The sequence below is a fragment of the Rhinatrema bivittatum genome, chromosome 15, assembly GCF_901001135.1.
Source record: "Rhinatrema bivittatum chromosome 15, aRhiBiv1.1, whole genome shotgun sequence".
Classification (NCBI taxonomy): domain Eukaryota; kingdom Metazoa; phylum Chordata; class Amphibia; order Gymnophiona; family Rhinatrematidae; genus Rhinatrema; species Rhinatrema bivittatum.
Window position 1 is genome coordinate 33,093,970 of NC_042629.1, and position 21,334 is coordinate 33,115,303.

Sequence of the window (21,334 nt, forward strand, 5' to 3'; positions counted from 1 at the left end):
CGCCCCCGGGCCGTAGCCACGCCCCGTACCCGCCCCCAAAACGCTGCCGACACGCCCCCGGAACGCCGCGGCGACCGGGCCCGCCCCCCGACACGCCCCCGACACGCCCCCCCTCCGAGAACCCCGGGACTTACGCGAGTCCCGGGGCTCTGCGCGCGCCGGGAGGCCTATGTAAAATAGGCTTCCCGGCGCGCAGGGCCCTGCTCGCCTAAATCCGCCCGGTTTTGGGCGGATTTAGGCGAGCAGGGCTCTGAAAATCTACCCCTATCTGATATACTATACAATAAGCAAAAGCTTGTAGAGAACGTAACAGCCCTCCTTGAAATTACTCCTATCTCATGAACATTACACAAAAGCCACTGTACTTTCTCACATTCCCAACAAACAATGCAGAAACGCACCTTTCTCCTCATATTTCAAGCAAGAATCTGACTCAGTCAGCTGAGCCCTAGGCAAAACTGGTCCTATGCAAGATACAAATCTGTAATTTCTATTGAACCACATGAACCATGACCTAATAATAAAGCATTACACTTCCTCACTGATCTCTCATGTATTCCCCCAGCAAGATGTCTTCTCCAAGCCTCTGCCAAGGCTTTCAAAATGGTGAAACATGGCAAATGAGCAAGCAAAAACATGCAAATACTAGACACGGAGACTTTCTCCTCAAATAATTCAACGAAAGTGTCCAACTCACTTGATATGTAGGTAGAGTCCAATTTAAGAAAAATCTGATACACAATAATGTCTAATCTGCAAGTAAGCAAAACCATTTTTATATAAGAAATCCACCTCCTTCTCACAGTACCCCTGTTTTATTGTAACTTTTAGCCCTCCTCTATGTTTATGTTAACGTTATAACCCATTGTTCCTTGTAAACCGATATGATATGATCCGTATCATGAATGTCGGTATAAAAAAAAGCACTAAATAAATAAATAAATGATACTTGCATTTCCTGAAATTTTGAGTCTATAGAATCTTTGTACACTGCATGTCAGTGGTCAAAATAGCCAAAGTCCGTTCACTGTTCCAATATTTTATTAATGTATCCAGTATCACAGGAGAATACTAAGGGGATGATTTTCAAACCTGCGCGCCAATTTTATAATATGCGAGCGTCACAACATGCATGTTATAAAATATGATATCCACGCATACATACATGCCCGATTTTATATTTAGTGCGCACATGTGTGGGCAGATGCCCCATTCGTGTCTGCAGGGGGGGGATTTTTCAATTACACGTGGCGATGCGATCGCCGTTTTCCCAGTTCCTTCCCAGTCCACTCCGATTAAGGAGCGGACTGGGAGGGAATATTCCCTAACCCTTTCCTTCCTGATCCCTAAACCTACCCTACACCTATCCCCCATTTTTTTGTTTTTATACTTTCTGCTCCTCTGGAGCAGAAGTAAACTCTGTGCGCCGCCCCTTTCTTCAGGCCCAGCACTTCTGCGCGTATCGAAAGTTACGCATGTGGCTGAGCCCTGTCGAAAATGTGCACGGTGCGCACAGGGCCTGGCCACGCATGTAACCCCCAAATTTTGTGTGTGCAGGGCTTTTAAAATTCGGACATTAGTTAAGCACATCCTGTACCATTTTACCCCACAGATCTCATCAAATTTTCCAAAGAATCCATCTGAAACAGCAAAGAAGCATGCTGCTATAAAGATATAATGTCTGGCTCGTAAATAAGTATGGAAATGATTGTTAGATAAATCATATTGTGCTTTCAGCTATTCAAATGAAAAACAAAACAAAACACAGTATCTTAAGCAAGACAATAAAGAGCAGAAAAGGACCCCATTAGTCAATTCCATAGAAAAACTGAGATTTCCCACCAAGGGCAGAAAAGGGGAGCTCTCAGAAAGAGACCTCCAAGCCATTCTTAGCAGAATGCAAAACTAGGCAATACTGCACCTTGAGGGGCAACGAAGAATCTCGCACTTAAAGGTGAGCGAGTGCAAACTGTACAGTTCTTCAAATATCATTTCCACCAAAAACATAACTGGCAAGCTTGAAATTAGGCATATTTAGACCCCCGACTTTCTTATCCCGCTTATTGTCTCTTGCTTTGGGCGCCAAAGAAGCTGTCTAAGCAATGAATGCAATTTATTAATTGCCTTAACAGGCAACCAACAGGGAAGCACTTGCAAATTAGATAGCAACTTGGGCAACAAACACCATTTTAAATAACACACACCTACCAAACAAACCTAAAGGCAGCTCCATCCGCTCAAGAGTTGATGCTGAATGGCCAGTTTGATAGGGCTAATATTTTGTTTGTAAAGTACGTCATTATTGAAAAGTATGCATAATCCCAAATATGTAATTGCATATTGTGCCCAACGCAAAGAAAATGTACCCCTTCATGCCAATTGGTAATTCTTCACAGGAGGTAAAGCCTCTAATTTATCTAAATTAATTTTCAATTCAGAAAATCTACTAAACTGTGTAAACATGTGAAATATGAACATTAAAAGAGTTCTGAGGATTTCTAATATCAGCAGCAAATAAAGATTTTGTGCTATTTTCCCAATATTAAACGCTTAGGGGTAGATTTTCAAAGGGTTGCGCGCGTAAGATACGCGCGCAACCCTTTGAAAATCTACCCCTGCCTCCCCCTGCGCGCGCCGAGCCTATCTTGCATATGTCCTGGGGCTTGCAAAAAGGGGCGGGGCGTGGGCGGTCCGGGGGTGGGGCAGGGCGTGGCCTGAGCCTCCAGGCACAGCGGCCATTTGCTGCTGTGCCCGGGATCATGGGCCGGCCATCGGCTATGACCTATCCCTTCTGGCACGTAGTGATTTCACTGCATTCCCACACAAAACATTTTAGTCACAAAACCCCAGTAAATTCTCAAAGCAGATTTATGCACACAAATCCACTTTACAAATTCTGGCTAAAGTATGCAGATAAAAAGTACCTACAGACTTTAGCCTTTGTGTTTTGAAGATTAGACGTTAGCCAGCACTGTGGGGTAGCAACCCTCAGGATACGCTTTGTTGCAGGACCTGGCAACCGTGAACGTCTGCTATCAGCAGCTTATGGGGTGCAAAGAGAGAAGGGTTGGTGTTTTCAGTCGCTGTCTTGCCAGGGTCTGGAGGGAGAGGGAGCTTCCCTTTTCACATCCCCCCCCCCCCCCCTCACTCCGGCTCATCGATGCTGTTTTGAAATGCGCTGTGGGGCCGCTGCCCTCCCTGCGTTCCCAGTCCCGCAATCCCTGCCTGTGTGAATTGTCATTGGTGCTGTAGTTAGCGCCTTAAGGGTGAGGCTGTAATTTGGGTTGCTCACCCCATTAGGTGCTGATAACCAGACCTTCACGGCTGTCAGGTCCTGCAACAAGGAGTATATGCTGGATGCTTCACAAGCAGCAGGAGGAGAAGCTTAAGGCGCGCACCGCAGCCAGCTCAAACGCTGCCTTACACTTCTGCCGCTTCTCCATCCCCTGCATGGCCCTGATGCTGGGTTTAAAATACCTACAGTACCTGAATGTCATCCGCTTTGAAGCGCTGAAAAAAGTGCGAAAAGCGGAACATAAATATCTAAATAAATTTAAAAAAAAAATCTGCAAAGATAGAAACAGCAGCATTTTGATCACTGACCATGCAGAATCTGATTTCATGAGGTTTTTAGTTCAGCTGTCTGCATATTCCTATTTCTAATTTGTGGTCACTTATTCTGCACTTAGTAAGGCTTTGTCTGCTGTGCATGTGTGACCTTGGTGTGGTACACTGCTAGTGTGTAGTTTCTGTCTAGGAATCTGAAGCAAGCCAATTGCTGCCGTTTCTCCAGTAGGAGGTGTTCTGGTGCTCTAGAGCCCAATGCCATATCTGCGGTGCTGCCTTTTCATAGGTAAGATGGTGCTGCCTGTTTGAGTCCTGCTAGCACTGTTCTGGGTATGGCAGGTTTGCTTTAGATTTTGAATTATTTTAAATAAATACTTTATAAAGTACCTGGCACTGGAGGGAAGGTGTGTTGCTGCTACTAAGCTGACACCAGAATATTTATTGAAAGTTTAATGTATAGGTTGCAATTTTTTAATTGCTCACATTGGTGTAAAGTCTGAGGTTGCATCTAATTGCAGATTTACACTGATTATGCATGAACTTTGCCTTTGAAAATTATCGCACAAAAAAAAAAAAATGCATGCACACATTTACACCTGAAAATTCAAAAACAGGCTGGAAATGCAAACTCTACTCCAACCCTGAGCCCAGGTACTGCAGGTAAACTTACATGCATACAGATCCCACAGGCTCAAGTTTAGCCCCATCTAGGGCTGGCAGTTTTGAAAAAGTCCATGATGCCCAGTCAAGTGTTTTTACAAGGTTGTTCTTGGAGGAGGAGGCTGCGATCGGTGATTTAGTTATCAAAACCTTGGGTAGGGGCTACATGGGCTTGAGCCATGATTTTTTGTTTTTAAGTGTCTACTCGAAACACCTCTGCCCATCGCTCACAGATGTCATTGGATGCCTCTCTCTCCCCTCTTCGCCAGCTGACAGCAAGAGAGTGGATTCTGTGCTACAGCGGGCCCGGTGCTCCTCTAACCAGCTCTGCCACTTGTGCCATTCCCGTTCGGTTCACAGCTATTTGAACCACATGGTGTGTGCAGAACCGTGTTTCCCGATCTTTTCAAGCTCGAGGCACACCTACAACAACAACAAAAAAATCTTGTGTGGCATGCCCAGCCTCGGCAGAGCAGGCAATGCTCTATGCAGCCCAGCCAGAAGAATGCTGGGCTGCATAGAGAGAGGAATATCGAGTAAGAAAAGAGAAGTGATTATCCCCTTGCACAGGTCCTTGGTGAGGCCTCACCTGGAGTACTGTGTTCAGTTCTGGAGACCATATCTCCGAAGAGACAGAGACAGGATGGAGGTGGCCCAGAGAAGGACGACCAAAAAGGTGGAGGGTCTTCATCGAAAAACTTATGAGAGATTGAAGAATCTAAATATGTACAACCTGGAGGAAAGGAGGAACAGGGGTGATATGATTCAGACTTTCAGATACTTGAAAGGCTTTACTGATCCAAAGTCAACGACAAATCTTTTCCGATGGAAAAAAATCAACAGAACCAGGGGTCACGATTTAAAACTCCAGGGAGGAAGACTCAGAACCAATGTCAGGAAGTATTTCTTCACGGAGAGGGTGGTGGATGCCTGGAACGCCCTTCCAGAGGAAGTGGTGAGGACCAAAACTGTGAAGGATTTCAAAGGGGCATGGGATAAACACTGTGGATCCATAAAGTCTTGAGGATGTGAATGAAGAGTAGAGGCATAGGGGTGGCTTGCGGGAATGACGGCTACTACCTGATGATTAATAACCTTATTCAATAAACATTCACATGGTTAATGCGACTCGAACATTGCTCTGTGATTCAACGGCAAGAGGAAATGTGGATAAAAGGATTTGCATTCACAAATAAGTGGGGGAGTAGCTTGCTTGTTGTGGTGGTTACTAGCCCAAACCAAATTAGCTTGCTACTTCACTTTCAATGCATATCCAAGCAGCTCTCTGCTTCAATGGCAAGGGGAGAATGAAGAAAAGAGGATTTATATTCAGACAACAACCAACAAATTGCACAGGCTGGAAAAACAAATAAGCATGGGAGTAGCTTGCTTGTTACGGCGGCTACTACCCCAAATCAATTAAGCCCGATACTTCACTTTGAATACATATCCAGCGCAGCTCACTGCTTCAATGGCAGGGGGAATGAAGATAAGAGGATTTATATTCAGACAACAACCAACAAGGACTAAATCGCATAGGCTGGGTAAACAAATAAGCAAGGGAGTAGCTTGCTTATTGCGGCGGTTACTATCCCTAACCAATTAGGCTAGATTCTTCACTTTGATGCAGCTCCAGCACTGCTCTCTACATCAATGGCGGGGGTGGAAGGAAATTAGAACCAAAAAGTTACCAATAAGGGCCCTGACCTCAGCAGTCAGAGTATGAGAAAAATAACTGTGAAAGCTTGCTAGGCAGACTGGATGGGGCACTTGGTCTTCTTCTGCTGTCATTTCTATGTTTCTATGACTCGTACAGTGAAAAAATAAGAGCTAGGGAAGATCTGAGCGCCCACCAGTTTCTCCTCCAAAGTATAAAACATAGGAAAAGAGGAGGTGGAAAGAAACCTGCACCTGTTATGAAATTAACTGAGATGCTTGTGCTAAGGTAGGAGGCTCTGGCGCCTCCCCCACACCGCCAGCTTTAAGCGGATATGGATACATACATGTACGTATGTACATACATACACACGGCATGCTGATGGCGGCTGCTGGTTTTGTTCCTCCCGTCATTAACCATGAACTTCTCCCTTCCCCTCCATGGCTGCACTGGCACTGCAGGATGAAGTACAAAATGAATTTGTGGGTTACCCACAGCATACACAGCTGCTGCTCTTCTGCTTCGGTTTTCCCCACTCTCCGCTGTCTTAACATGGCTACCTCGCCTTACCTGCCTCAGCTCCTCACCCTGCAGATGCTCCTGATCCCTCCACTTTTCACTGGATTTTTTCTGCCCCTTCCCTACCCTCAGGTTCCTCAGCAATGGGCGTTCTACTGCCCCCTCCTGGAGAGAGCTGAGTCCGCGCAGCACAGGCAGCAGCTTGGGACTGCGAGAGCTCCCCCATTGCTGCTGGATTTCCAGAAAGCGCTTGACAAAGTCCCTCATGAGGAAATAAAGTCATATTCTGTTGTGTATTGAGAACTGGTTAAAAGCTAGAAAATAGAGAGCAGGGCTAAATGGTCAATTTTCTCAGTGGAGAAAGGTGAATAGTGGAGTGCCCAGGGGTCTGTTCTGGGACTGATGCTTTTTAATATATTTATAAATGACCTGGAAATGGGAACAACGAGTGAGGTGATCAAATTTGCCAATGAAACAAAATGATTCAAAGTTGTTAAATCCCAAGAGGATTTTGAGAAATTGCAAGAGGTCCTTGCAAAACTGGGAGACTGGGCAAGCAAATGGCAAATGAAATTTAATGTGGCCAAGTGCAAAGTGATGCACTTAGGGAAGAGTAACCCAAATTATAGCTACACAATGCCAGGTTCCACATTAGGAGTCACAACTCAGGAAAAGGATCTAGGGGTCATCACTGAAAATACGTTGAAATCTTCTGCTCAGTGTGCAGCAGCAGCCAAGAAAGCAAATAGAATGCTAGGGATTATTGGGAAAGGAATGGAGAATAAAGCAGAGAAAATCATAATGCCTCTGTATCACTCCATGGTGCGACCTCATCTTGAGTACTGTGTGCAGTTCTAGTCATATCTCAGAAAAGATATAGCAGAATTAGAAAAGGTACAGAGAAGGGCAAGCAAGATGATAAAGGGGATGGAACAATTCCCCTATGAAGAAAGGCTAAAGAGGTTAGAACTCTTCAGCTTAAAGAAGAGATGACTGAGGGAAGATATCACAATGAGTAGATTGGAAATGGTAAATGCATATTAATTGCATACTCTTTCAAAAATACAAAGATTAGGGGACATTCAATGAAGATACTAGGTGATACATTTAAGACAAATAGGAGAAAATATGTTTTTACTCAATGCATAATTAAAGTCTGGAATTAATTGCTGGAACTGTTAGTGTAGCTGGGTTTAAAAAAAGGTTTAGACAAATTCCTGGAAGAAAAGTCCATGAACCATTATTAAAGTGGACTTGGGGAAATCCACTGCTTATCCCTGGCATAAGCAGCTTGTAATCTATCAAGCTTTTGGGATCCTGCCAGGTGCTTGTGACTTGGATTGGCCACAGCTGGAAAGAGGATTCTGGGCTTGATGGACCTTTGTTCTGATCCAGCATGGCAAATCTTATGTTCTTATGCTGCTCCTAACACTCAGTCAGTCACATCCAGTGCTCAGTGGATGCGGTTCCCATCTTGTCAGCCTGCAAACAAGGAGGCTGGAAGGATTCAGGTGAACTCAGACTATTCTGTGACGAGTGCAGTGCGTGAGCTGCGATGCTGCTTATCTGTGCCCTGCATGCTGCCCATTAATTCCCATACTCTGAGGCTGGCGACGTAGCTAGGAAGGCGAGGCGTGCGTGATAAACACAGGCTCAGAAAGGGGCCCCCCCCCCCCGCAGGTTTTCTGGCAGCCATCGCTGGGACCCACCTGTGGGCGCGAGATGCTTGGAGCAGAGCCCGGGGGCTGGGCTGCACCCGAGCTTCGGATCTTGGTGACTTTTCCGCAGCACAGTGGTTGGGAAACCGTGCCATAAACAAACGGGGCACAGGAAGGCTGGATTTCTTCCTGCTCTTTTGGTCTGTTCGCTTGGGATTGCCAGTTGTTTGTGGTATTGAACTCTGCCAAGAAGGCTGTGAAAGCCTGGCAGGGAGCGACCAGAAGCAGGTTTCATGAACTGGCTTTGGGAAAGTATTGGGAGAGAGGGGTCTTTTTTTTTCCTTTGAGCTGTCTACCTTTAAAGCATGACTGTGAATGTTGTAGAAACTGCAGGGGAGGGTCTCACATCCAAGCCTGCTGCCTGGTCTTTAAACTATAACTGTGAACCTATTTTGTTTTGTTTTTTTTGGTTTCTAACAGAGAGAGAGGCTACAGGAGAGGGTTTCAGAGCCAGGTTCCGCCTTTAAACAGCAACTGTGAACCATTTGTTGCCAGGCCCTGTGTATGGTTCAGCCTTTTGACTAAAATTGCAAAAGGGGGCTTTTTTTTTGGGGGGGGGGGGGGGGTTTGCCTCCTTTCTCTGTGTGGTCCTCACAGTGAAGCCTAACTAGGGAGATCTAGAGGGGGTTTAGGAAAAGAGCCTGAAGACAAAGCACGGTTTGAGATAGTGGAGCCCCTGAAGAAGGTCCAATAGTTTCAGCAGAGACTAATGGATGCATGAATCACTGACAAGTCCTTAGGTCTTTACCAGAAAGCTTTGCAAGTATCCATCAGTTTGGTACTGAGCACGGATCTTGTGTGCAGCTCAGGAACCTGCTGGTCTCTGGTCAGAGAAAAAGGAAGATTAGATGTATGTTCCAAAAAAATAACTGAACACTTGGCCAAATTTTGGCCAACTAGATTTAGGAACATTTTCAACTACAAACTAACCCCTAGATTCATCAAAATGCAATAATAACGCATTGATAATGCCCACGCTAAGAAAAAGGGGCTGCAATAATTCCTATTTCTCACCCCAGTTTGATGAACTCTATAACAGGGTACTAGAAAGCTAGGCTGAGAAAACATAGTACAAAATTTCATCTTTGTGAGACTTTCCTCATTCCAAATGACATCAAATCTTCACCGAGGTGTACTGTTCTGTTCATACATCTCACTCTGCATGGAAAACTGTCCCCTAAACCACCACCACCACACCTTGAGCTATTAGATGCCCCTCCTATAGGCATATAAATAGTTGCACACTGTGAGTGCCTCTCCAGAGGTGCTCTCTCTCTCTCTCTCTCCCCCTCCCCAGCCCAGAAATGGCTGAAAAATTGATCATGAATTGCATTACGGCCATTTCGGTCATATCGCACAGCTTAACGCCAGGGAAGAAAAAAGTGTAGTTATTTCCAGTGTTAAAACCATGTGATATTGCCCCTCATTTTCATAAATCCCACCCAAACTCCTCCCTAATCCCGCCCCTTCCCAAAATTTGCATTCGCTCACATGCGTTAATGCCATAACGCATTTTGATGAATGACCCTGTCAGCTGCCTAAGTTCAGCTCAAAAGTTTCCTAAACATAAGAATAATATTGCTGCTCATTCTCGATACTTTTCAGTACAACAAGTTATTCTAAAATGTTTCTAGTCATACATAATCAATGCACTGATTTACTTCATTAAATAAATAATGTTCAGTAAAAGCACACCATGTGCATTATTGCTGGGTAGGCTAATCCAGGTCTGATCAACGCTGATGAAAGCTAATATCTTGCTGTTAAGGCGTTGGCCACAGGACAACAATGTATTCGCAAAGAAGGACTAAGCAATTTAAAAAGCCCTTCAAAGAGTGCCTAAGTTAAAGATGTTGGGGGTTTTTTCTTATTGTTTTTGCATTAGGTGGGGCTGTAACTAGAGACATGCATAACTTTTAAAAGTAACCTGAACTCTCTTTGAGTCAGGCGGTTTGGCGGCTCCTGATCCAAAACAACATCTAAAAGAGCCTGAATCATGGGCAATCTGATAGATCACAAACCTGTTCTACATTGTTTCTAGTTTGCACAGAAATGTCACTTTCTAATTACAGCAGTCCCACACATGCCTAGCCCAATAACCCTTTCTATTTTAAAATAGTTCTTGGCACATTTCCTTCACGATGCATTAATGTGCAGACACAGAGGTGTATTTTCAAAGGAGTTATGAGTGTAAGTGTAACATTATCGGAGCACTTTTCAAAAGCCTGCTTAATCAAGTAAAGTTCATTTACTCCAGGAAAACCCAGTTTTTACTCAAGTAAATGCTTTTTAAAATCAGGCCATAAGATGGTAACTCTCAAAGTGGCATGCAGGTGCCCATGGGCATGTGTTTGTCGGCCCACACCCAGGGACATAGCTTTTTTATAACTTGCACGCTTTTTATTAAATTGCCTTGCTGTGTGCACATAGGTGCGCGGCCACTTAAAATTTTGAATGCACAAGTGGGGGGGATTTTAAAGAGACACCCACACCAACACCCTTGCCAGTTTTCCCAGTTAAGGGACAGGACTTCCAAAGCCCCCTAGTTTAACAGCCTTCCTTTCTCCCTGTTAGATCTGACCCTTCAAATCTAGACAGATCAGCGGGGTTTTGTTTTTTTTTGCTATATGTGACTTACATGCCATCCATAGCAGAAGTAACCTTACACAGCAAGGGACCCGGGTGCACGCCAGTTAAAATGCAGGAATGCCCATGCCCCGCCCCTTTTTCTGAACTTTTTATTTATGCGTGTAGCATGCGTGTACATGGGCAGCTTTTAAAATCCGCTCAGTGCGTATCAGTCCGACTGCTGCGCACATCTCCTGGTTTTAGCACGCGCTGCGCTTTTAACATTCACCTTTAAAGCGAGGGTGCATGCTAAAAACACTCTTGTTTTGCAACAAGCCCTTCACGTAAGTATTAAAGGGGCTCAAAAAAGACATGAGTTTGAATGTGCTAAAATTACAAAGAGCACGAAGTAAAGGAAGGATCATCATATGCAAAAGAGCAAGGTAAAGCCCAGGGTGCGTACACCCTACACACCGAGTGCTCGCCCAAGGCATGTGCTTTAATACCTGCCTGGAATCAGGTAACAACATGCACACTGGTGAGCGGGTTCAGCTAACTGCAGGCACAGAGCCTGAAAAACGAAGGTATCGCACAGGACAGGCCACTGTAAAACTGCACCTACAAGCCCCGGAGGATGAATGCATTTGCCCATGCTTCACTTTGCCAACTCAAAACACAGCCAGCAACAAATATACACACCGCCAGAGCCAGATTATCAGATTCTGGCGCCCACCGACAGGAGATCAGAGAGCAGCACAGGGAGCTCCTGTTTCTGGGTGCCTGAGGCATGTTTCTATGCCTAAACTCAGCCCTGCCCAAATACGTCTCCTTTGATAAAGCATCAGAGAGGCGCTACAAGCACTGCTCCACACCCCATCCTGTGCAAGGCACGGAGGTTTCAAGGGGCGCGCAAATGGAATTCTCGGGATTGTTCCTGTCCTTGCTGTGGTCGGTGGGTCCAAGGAGCACAACAGGCATTCTGAGGCTTCGACCCGAATAGCAGTGACACAGGCCGATGCTATACGCACATGGTTTAACCCACGATTGCATGCACGCTTTGGATGCGCGTCCCTAACCCCTGAGGCAAAACACAGCACGCATCCAATCGCGCAAGTAGGTAATAGCGCTCATCATATACAAATGCGTGTTGATGAGGCTATTATCGATCTCCCCCTCCATGCAAAAAAAATAATAAAATAATGCGTGCCAGAGGCGCACATTTTTACTCACCAAAATTTTGGAGGAGCCCAAAAAGTGTACAGAAAAGCAGCAAATACTGCTTTGCTGTACTTTCTCTGACTTAATATCGTGGCGATATTAAGTTGGAGGAATGAAAAAATTAGAACTTTCCCAAAAAAATATTTAAAAAAAAAAAGTGTGCTGGCAGTCAGATTAGCAAAACAGACACTCTAAAATTGAGTGTCCACTTTCCTAAGTGGCTGACAGCCACCTCTCCCGGGCACCCGCTGCCGAGGAGCTGCTAGGGGCACACAGTTTCCCCTAGCGCTTCCTTTTTACCACGGCAGTCCATTAGGGCGCTCCGCAGAGCTGCAGGCCGATTCAGAAAAATGCGCGGGAGAGCTGGCGAGCGCCCACTCTCCTGGGCGTGCGATTCAGGAGGGTGGCCTATGCAAATTAGGGCCCGCGGTAAAAGGAGGCGCTAGGGACACTAGCGCATCCCCAGCGCCTCCTTTTTGACAGGAGCGGCGGTTGTCAGCGGGTTTGACAGCCGACGCTCAATTTTGCCAGCTTCGGTTCTCAAACCCGCTGACAGCCACAGGTTCGGAAAATGGACGCCGGCAAAATTGAGCATCTGTCTTCCAACCCGTGGGCGGATTTAAAATTTTTTTTTTTTTAATTTTTATTTTTATTTATTTATTTTTTTTTTACTTTTGGGGCCTCCAACTTAATATCGCCATGATATTAAGTCGGAGGGTGCACAGAAAAGCAGTAAAAACTGCTTTTCTGTGCACTTCCCCAGCACCGGCAGAAATTAACGCCAGCCTTTTGGCCAGGCATTAATTTCTGAAAGTAAAATGTGCATTTGCATGTTGTGGGCACTATTAGTTTCGGGGGGGGGGGGGGTTGGACGCATGTTTTCGATGCACTATTACCCCTTACTGAATAAGGGGTAAAGCTAGCGCGTCAAAAACGGGCGTACAAATGCGGGTTAACAGGGCGCTCCACCGGATCGGTGAGCATTAAGGGAGCGGGCGCCCAATCATGAGCACCCCTTTAACACCTGCCGATACTGCATCGGCCCGTTTGTGGGGGAACGCCTGTAGGAGGGGACCTCATCTCCTAGCTAGTCACAAGAAGAGGAAGGCATGTCTTTTTCTGCAGAATGGGAAACTAGGATATTCTGCACATGCACCAGGGGATACTCTCTTAAGAAATTTAAGGAAATAGGTCTCCTATGTTGGGCTGAAAGGCTGAGATAGTGGTAATGTACTTTTAACTCAATTGCACAATCTCAAAGCCCTAGCCATGTTCAGAAATGTATCGAGGAAGAGAATGGGGATTGTGGCAGGATCTGTGGCAATCCTTTAAGAAGCTCAGGAGTCAGTATGGCCAGCTCTGAACGATCTAAACACAAGATGCATGATTGAAAGGTTTGCATTTAAAGATGTTTTCTTGTATTCTGTTGGGTAATTTAAATTATGAATAGTAGCTTGAGCTGAAGTTTTGATGATTGCTGCTACTGCTCGCAGGTTTAACCGACTTAGGGTCTGATTGCTGCCCATTCCATATCATAGACTGAAATATTTTTAACAGAAGTGAGCAGAACCACTGGGCCATGCTGTCCCAGACCCTGAAGCAGCAGCACTATTAAACCTACAGCACTGGAGTCAGATGCAATTATAACTGCATGAAAAAAACCAGCAAAAGCCACCACTTTAAGGTCCCTTTCCAACACTGCCTGAAGTAAAAGTCCGCATAGAAGCTGTGCATGATACCTTTTTTCTTGGACTAGCTTTTGAGCCCTGTGCTCTCTTCATCAAGTGCACCTTTATTTCTGCATACCTAAGATGAGTAATATGGCCACTAGCCTGGGGAACAGACCTTAATAGTCTGGAAAGTCAGCCATTTTAAACATTCATTAGTCTTGTCAAAAAGGTATCATCTCTCTCTCATCCTGTTGGGTTTTCCCCCCAATGAAGAAGCTGCAGTGCTCCAGTCCGGAGGCTCAACGGTAGTGCACAGCAGGTCCCTGGTTCCATCCCAGAGTTGGGTCTTTGCCCTCCAGGTCAGCCGGAGTGGGGAATACAAGGAGGAAGCATTCACAGTCCCTGAGAGGGGAGACACCTGGTCCCTGGATTCAGAGTCCATGACTGCAGGGTTTCAGAAGGAGCCCTGGTGCATGGCCCCCGGCCCAGAACCAACACTGCAACAACCAGGCTTTATATATATATATGTAACCTCCAGGCTGCTTGTAGCCAGATAGTGGTTCCAGAGGCCATAGCTCAAATTTCTATTTCAGATGGCACACCTTTAACAAAAGATGTATTTCCCGAACGGGAGAAAAATGTCCTTTCAAGACCCTTCACATTGCTTTTAGGTTTTCCCACATTAAAGTCTTTTGCATACAACACTAATGATAACAGCATTGATAATAAAAATAGTCACTAATCAATGAAACACTTGAGAGTTGTCTGGTGGTTTCTAACATTTCTCTTTTACCGATTAGGTGCTGTACTTCAAATTCCAGATGATTCAAGTGCTTTTTAAGTAACTTTCTGACTTCTTACAGTCTTTTTTTTAAGCTTAAGATGTTAAAGCCAGTTGATTCAGTTCTTTAAGTTATTGATTTCATCCCTCCCATTGGACACAGGGCAAGTAGATGACTTCCTTCCCAATGCTGATGACACGTCAGAGATGGAACTTAAGTTATATAGTCTTTTATCAGCTTTCTCCTCTCTCTCGCTCTCTGCTTTGGCAGTATCAGGGTGATACCTCTTACTCATCTTCTCCAAAATCTTCAGTAGATAGACTCCCATCCATGGCCCATGTACATCCCTTCTCCTCTCTCAACATGATAGCTGGAAGTCTTCCTCTCCTTGGATCTTGCTTATCTCAGCTTCCTCTTACATGAAGGGAAACTTTCCCATTTGATTGACGAGCAACTTAAATTAGTTTAACTGAGTCCCAAATGACTGGGAACTCCAAACGTAAATAAATTAATTTAAGGTTAAGGAATAGACTGGGAGGTGGAAAGAAATTCCCATCCAAACAGAAGATCTCCATGGAGCCACAACTCATTTAATAGGAAAAAAAAAACAAATCAGGAGACAGCTAAGACATGCTGGGTCTGCAAAAGCAAAAAGGGAACCCATCCACACAGAAAAATGGTGACCTGACATTATGAATCAAAGGAAGACATCTATTAACAGCTTCCACATGGGGGAGCTTCAAAGCCACTAGGTTACTGTTATGTCTCTCCCCTCACTAATGGTATATTCCTGACTAGTAGGGGAATAACCTGATCCCTACACACACACACACACACACATATATATAGATATATGTATGTATGTATGTATGTATGGTGGGGGAGGATATAGAATGCAGGATGAGATCTTCCAGGTGGTTGCAAAATAAGACTCATGACGCCAGGATCCCATCATTCCTGGTTCTGCCTGAGCCAGGGAAGCAGGAAGAAACTACTGGATAAAAAGAGAAAGGGAGTTGCAGCAGATTTAATCCTTGGGCAAACAATGTGCCATTTCAAAGATGAACAAACTGTCTTGCAGAGTTTTTGCCTCCCCCCCCCCCCCCCCCCTACTCATGCTTGAAACTTAAATCTGGCCCTACAATTGAGAAGAAGAAAAATAAATGGGTGTCCCAACTCCTTAGTGACTTCACAAGTATGTTTGACATGCTGTGGGATAGATGCATGAAAGTATTTCGCTCCCTTTTTGTGACTGCGGTAAAAATGCTCTAGAACTGAAAAGCATTCTGTTTGAATGAAAAAAGCCACGTGCGTCTGAATTACTATTTCTTCCTGCTCTCATGCTGACAGATATTTGAGCCCATATCAACAAAAATAAACCACTGCCCAACGCAGGGCACAGGCAGTCGTGCCGGACAAGAATGACACAGCCAAGGAATTGTTTCCCGGCAGCACGGTAACTGTTTATAGTCTTTGAAATTAATATGTTAGATTTAATAGGCATTTCCGACTCCCAGGAATTAGGCCGCAGAGCTATTCCCCGACCTTCCCAACAGCCAGACACCACCTTGTGCTCGAGCTCCACTGGGGAGACTGAAGCAGCAATAACTGCAGCCCGTGTTCAAGGCAGAAACTTGCCAGTCCCATTGACTAAATCGCCGGCTGATGTGGTGGCCCCAGTAAACACAAATTAACAAATCTCCCTCTCTCATAGTGGCAATGCTTTTCCTTGATCACTGAGTGCCATCCCTGTGTCAAATAAATAAATGTTGGTGCTTTTTGGTTTTGTTCCCCTGAGTTTTTATTTTCCCCTGCTGCTTTTGAGGCTTCTAGCGCAGTCGGAATCAGCCTCTGTTGCACTACAACAGCACAAGCCTTTATTATCAAACAGCTGAAGTTTTTCCCTGCTATATTATATTCCCCTGCCAACAACCAAACTTAGTCCAGTCATTACAGCCACAGCCCTCAGGCCAAGCACCTATCGGAACCCTCCTGCCACCCCCCACGGGAACGGTGAGCTGAGCACTGCCTCTGCAGGATCCCTCTAACCCAGGGAGCAGACGCTTGAATAGGGAATTGAGCCCGGGTCTTCTGCACGGCAGCACTCGTTGCTGAGCTGCACAGCTGACCCAAAGGAATGGTTTCTGCATCTAAATACCATGCAAGCCAATCAAAACCCCTACTCGGGGGAGTGGCCTACTGGTTAAACAGAGAAACTATTCTTCAAAACCCAACTATTTATTTATTTTATTTATTTAAGGTTTTTATATACCAGCATTCATGATATAATCACATCATGCTGGTTTACAGTTAAGCAGGGGTGCATAATAAACTTCAGACAAGAACTATAGTGCGGAAGAAAGCAGTTACAAATAACAAGGATGATTAAACTTGGAGAGGAGGGAAATAAAAGAAAAAGGTTAACAACAGCTAAAAATATTTACAAAGAGCTGAAATTGAGCTGGCTGTGTTATAAATGTTGATGTTGTGAGACATTAGTTGGAGTCCGGGAATGCTTGTTTAAACAGCCAAGTCTTAAGTCTCTTCCTGAAGGTTGGGAGGCAGGGCTCCTGTCTGAGATTGGGGGGGGGGGGGGGGGGGGGGGGGGTTGAAGTTTCATAATGGTGGATCAGCTGTAGAGAGGGCCCTGTCTCTTAAGGTAATATGTCTAGTGGCTTTGGTTGGAGGTACCTGGAGAGATCCTCTGTATGCGTCTCTGGTAGGTCTTAAGGAGTTGTCTAAGTGGAGAGGTATTTGCAGGTCAATTGTTGCATGTTGATGGATGATTTTGTAAATAAAGGAAATTGACTTGTAGATGATTCTGAAGTGAATTGGCAGCCAATGTAGACTTTTTAGGATTGGAGAGATGTGGTCTCTCCTCCTGGTGTTTGTCAATATTCGTGCTGCCGTATTTTGTACCATCTGAAGTGGTTTGGTATAGGAGGAAGGGAGACCCAGTAAAATAGAATTACAATAATCTATCTTTGAGAAAACAATTGCCTGTAGAATCGTTCTGAAATCCTGAGGGTGGAAGAGAGGTCTTATTCTTTTCAGCTCTTGGAGTTTGTGGAAACAGTCTTTGATAGTTCTGTTAATAGAAGCTTTCAAGTTCATCCGATTGTCAATTATCACTCCTAGGTCTCTCACTTGAGTGGTTGGTGGGTTGCCTGGATGAGTAGAGGTGATGTTACTGTTCTCTGGAGAGATGAGCAGGAATTCGGTCTTGGTGGAATTTAATACTAGGTTGAGGCTGGTGAGGAGGCATTTGATTTCTTGGTGGTAGTTTTCCCAATGATCTAGTGCTTTCGAGTAGGTGTCTTTAATGGGGATCAAGATCTGAATATCATCTGCGTATAGAAAATGTTTTTCTATACGCAGATAGATACTCCATGTGATTTTGAGTAAGTCACTTTACCTCGTTGCCTCAGGTACTCACATTGTAAGCTCTTTAGGGCAGGCACTTACTGTATCTGAATACTAAAAATGCTGTACACTGCCTTAAGCATTATGTGGAAAGGCGGGCTAAAAATACAAAACATCATCTGTACAATACAAACTCACCATCACTAGAAAACCTCTAGTTGCATATTCATTAAAGAACATGATAGAAGTCATTAAATAAAATATTCCAAGAAGAATGATATAAGGTTCCAATATTAACCTTTTAAAACACGTAAGGCACTGATCTGGCATTAGAGTCCATTGCTGACCAGCTGTGGCTAGCGCCAATGAGACAGCTATGAGTTTTGTAAAACTAGATTGCCCCTGTGCAAAGTGAAGACCATGGAACTTGACTGGCTTGCACTGAAATTTCACTGCTGGTGATTAATCCTTCCTCTTTCCAATTCAACTGCACATCTGGGAGTGTGCAGAATTTAAGCAGCTAAATACAGTCGTCTAGTAAAATTAGATGGCTACCTTTGCTCAAATGGCAGCACCTTTTCACAAGCCTTGATATAGCTAGCTAACTCCTTACCATGAGCTTGCAATTAACTGGTGTAGCTTGGTTATAAAAAAAAAAAAAAAAAAAAAAGAGGGTGTTCATTATAAACCGCCCATGGTAATCTGTATACTGGAGAGATGGCTAATCTCTGAAATATTATTTGGGAGTTCGTTGCCATGGGCACTTTGCCCTGATGTGAAATAAAGGTGTCTATCAATTTACACCAAAATTAAATCCAAAAGGAGAGACGGACCACCACAAAGGGTGTAGGGAATGCAATAAGTGGTGCAGATTAAGAGGGGGAAGGGGAAAAAAACAAGCTGAAGGCACCAATGCTCAAAATATTCTAGAGAAATCATACACTAAGAAACAAAAACCAAGAAAACTCAGTATCAGACGGTATACACGGATCAAGGCAGAAAAGTAAGCAGTCAAAACAAAAAAAGAATGTAATATAGCATAAAAATAAATAAGCAAATAGACACAGGACCAGTTCTGAACAATCATTATAATGGAAGTCCCAGCATGACCATGGTTCAACACATATGCCTGCTTCAGGGGAAATAAAAAAAAAAAAAGGTTGGAGTTACTTATGTCAATCAGAATATTCCATCATGAATTTCTGCCTCATGTCCAGTAATCAATCTGAAATCCAACTCTGTAGTGTGTATCAAAGTGTATACAGTCCAGGAGGGATTAAAGGTTACTCCAGAAGAATGCCAGTTCCTCCTACAATGGAGACGGTCCACAAACCTAAATGGAACACAATTTCTGAGCACCGAAATGCAGGTTCTGATTTGTGAACAAATGAACTAGGCACCATATGAATACTGGGTACAATTCCAGCCCATAACCAACATTATATTAAGAGGGGAGGTATCTGGGACCCTTAAACAAATGGAATATATAGATCTATATATACATTCAGTGTTTTCTATAAAGAATACGAAATATGTAACCATAAGACAGATACAAACTGTATCTTAAAGGCCACATGAAATATGTATGAAATAATGAATAACTTGGTGTGAAAGTGAAGCTACTACTATAACTGAGAAATACTTGACCGAAGAAAAAGTCTAAGGAAAAAGGAAAAAAACAAAAGATAAAAAAATGTTAAATAAGCAAGTACAAATACAAATGCCGTAAACCACGCGACTTGGGTAACTTGTTGTATGTTCTGGGACCTGTTCTGCCCGACTATGTTCAAAATAACCCAATCATCACCGCCTGGAGGCAGCTCTGTGATGCAGGCACAATGGGAAGTATCCCCTTTTCTCTCAATCATTGGACATCCACGGTTCAATCCAGGTCTGGAGAATTTAATTTTTTTTCAGTGGGTCCTTAAAGGTTTAACCACCCTACACCAAATTGTGCATGTGGAAAGTGGACTTGTTTGTTCCTTTTCTGAGTTACGAACTGAGTTTGCCTTATCTCACAAAGTTTTACGCATATTTACAGGTCAGACATTTCATTCAGCACGATCTCTATAAACAATCTCTACCGGTACTTGTTCAAAAGTTCGACCGATTTTTCCTCAAACAACCTGGACAACGGATGTCATATGCCTCTTTGATGAAAGCAATTCAGAATATCAACATACATGACAATTTACAGGACTCGGCATTACGCTGGAAGTGGGAATTAGATGTTCCAGTCTCCCCTAAGGTACTGAAAGCCTGCTTCGAAAATGCTGTGCTGCTCTCTGAAAATATTGCACTCATTTTAAATTCCTTCGACGCCTGTATATCTTTCGCTCCTTGGCGTTTACGGCAAAGTTGTTGCCAACGGATAAATGCTTGAAGTGCCTCATAGATAAAGCAACATTGTTTCATTGTTTTTGGGACTGTGCAGATGTAAGGGTCTTTTGGAAGGTGAGATTATGTTATTTGGAAAGACTTCCTTGCTTTTCTATACCGGTGTCCTCCCTTCTCTGTTTGACTGCATGGCTGAGGTCCCCACTATGGCCACGAAACCACAGAAGATATTTCTTCAGAAAGCGTTCCTCTTGGCCAAGAAAACAATTCTGGAGCAATGGCTAGCAGTAGAGAAACCTTCATTCTTACAATGGAAATTGAAGTTGCACAAGCTGGAGGTATCTGAGCAACTATCCGCCAGGCGTTCTTCCTAGAATAAGTCTGATTTATTCTTGGAGATTTGGCAGGCTTCTATTATGTCACTGAGCTCTAAAGCCCGAAGTGTCTTATTTTCCTTATCTTAATAGGGTCCATTTGAGCAATTTTGGATACAGGGGATTGGTAAGCTATATGTCTGTATAACTGTGGTCCATGCATGATTATCTGACTTTCCTACTTCATTGCTCCTTGGGGTGTATTAGGATTATTGTTGCTACTGAGTACTTACTGTCCAGGAAGGTTTAGGATTCGGGGGGGGGGGGGGGGATGGGGAGGAAATAACTTTGTTCATACTGCTTTATTGCAAAATTCTAAATAAAGATTTAAAAGAAAAAAAGTGCAAGTGCATACACACACCCGTTTAAACTAAATATGCACATGCATATGTGCATATACATATACATCCATCAACTTACAAAAGATTTGTTTTTAACTGTGTTGTGGCTGCCTGTAAAACAAACAAATCTTTTATTTAGCTTCAATACACAGTGGCTATACACCCCCTTGAACGTTTTTCGCATTTTGTTGTGTCAGTGCATTACACTTGCATGCATATAAATTGAGTTTTCTTTCCATTTAACATACCAGACTCCACAACTTTCAGGATAAAAAAAAATGTTTTATTGGTAAACAAAACATTCACATATATCATAGAAAAAAAACCAGTCAATATCTGGTGAAAGCACCTTTGGCAGCTATTAAAGCTTTGAAGTGGTTTGGTTTTGGTTTTGTTTGTTTTTAACTTCCCTGGCATCTAGCCAGGTCATTACAGCAGAGTCTCCTGGTTCCCAGAACAAGCCATTAACTATAACAAGTGTACCCTTGAGAAATCTAGCAAGCACTGCTGCTGTAGTTCTCTGCTTCCCCAAGCCAGAACTGTGAACACTACTGCTGCAA

General features: G+C 44.0%; 1 protein-coding gene across 5 annotated transcripts in view; it reads right to left on the reverse strand.

Moving 5' to 3' along the window:
* Positions 1 to 21,334, reverse strand: part of LOC115076462 (beta-1,3-galactosyltransferase 5-like) — a 115,610-nt gene that overhangs the window by 31,483 nt on the left and 62,793 nt on the right. Inside the window, exon 2 of one of the 5 annotated variants that reach the window (XM_029577956.1) lies at positions 8,870 to 8,944. The exons of the other annotated variants lie outside the window; for them this stretch is intronic. The gene's annotated coding sequence lies outside the window, so the exon portion shown is untranslated. The remainder of the gene's footprint in view (positions 1 to 8,869; positions 8,945 to 21,334) is intronic. 5 annotated transcript variants of the gene reach the window in all.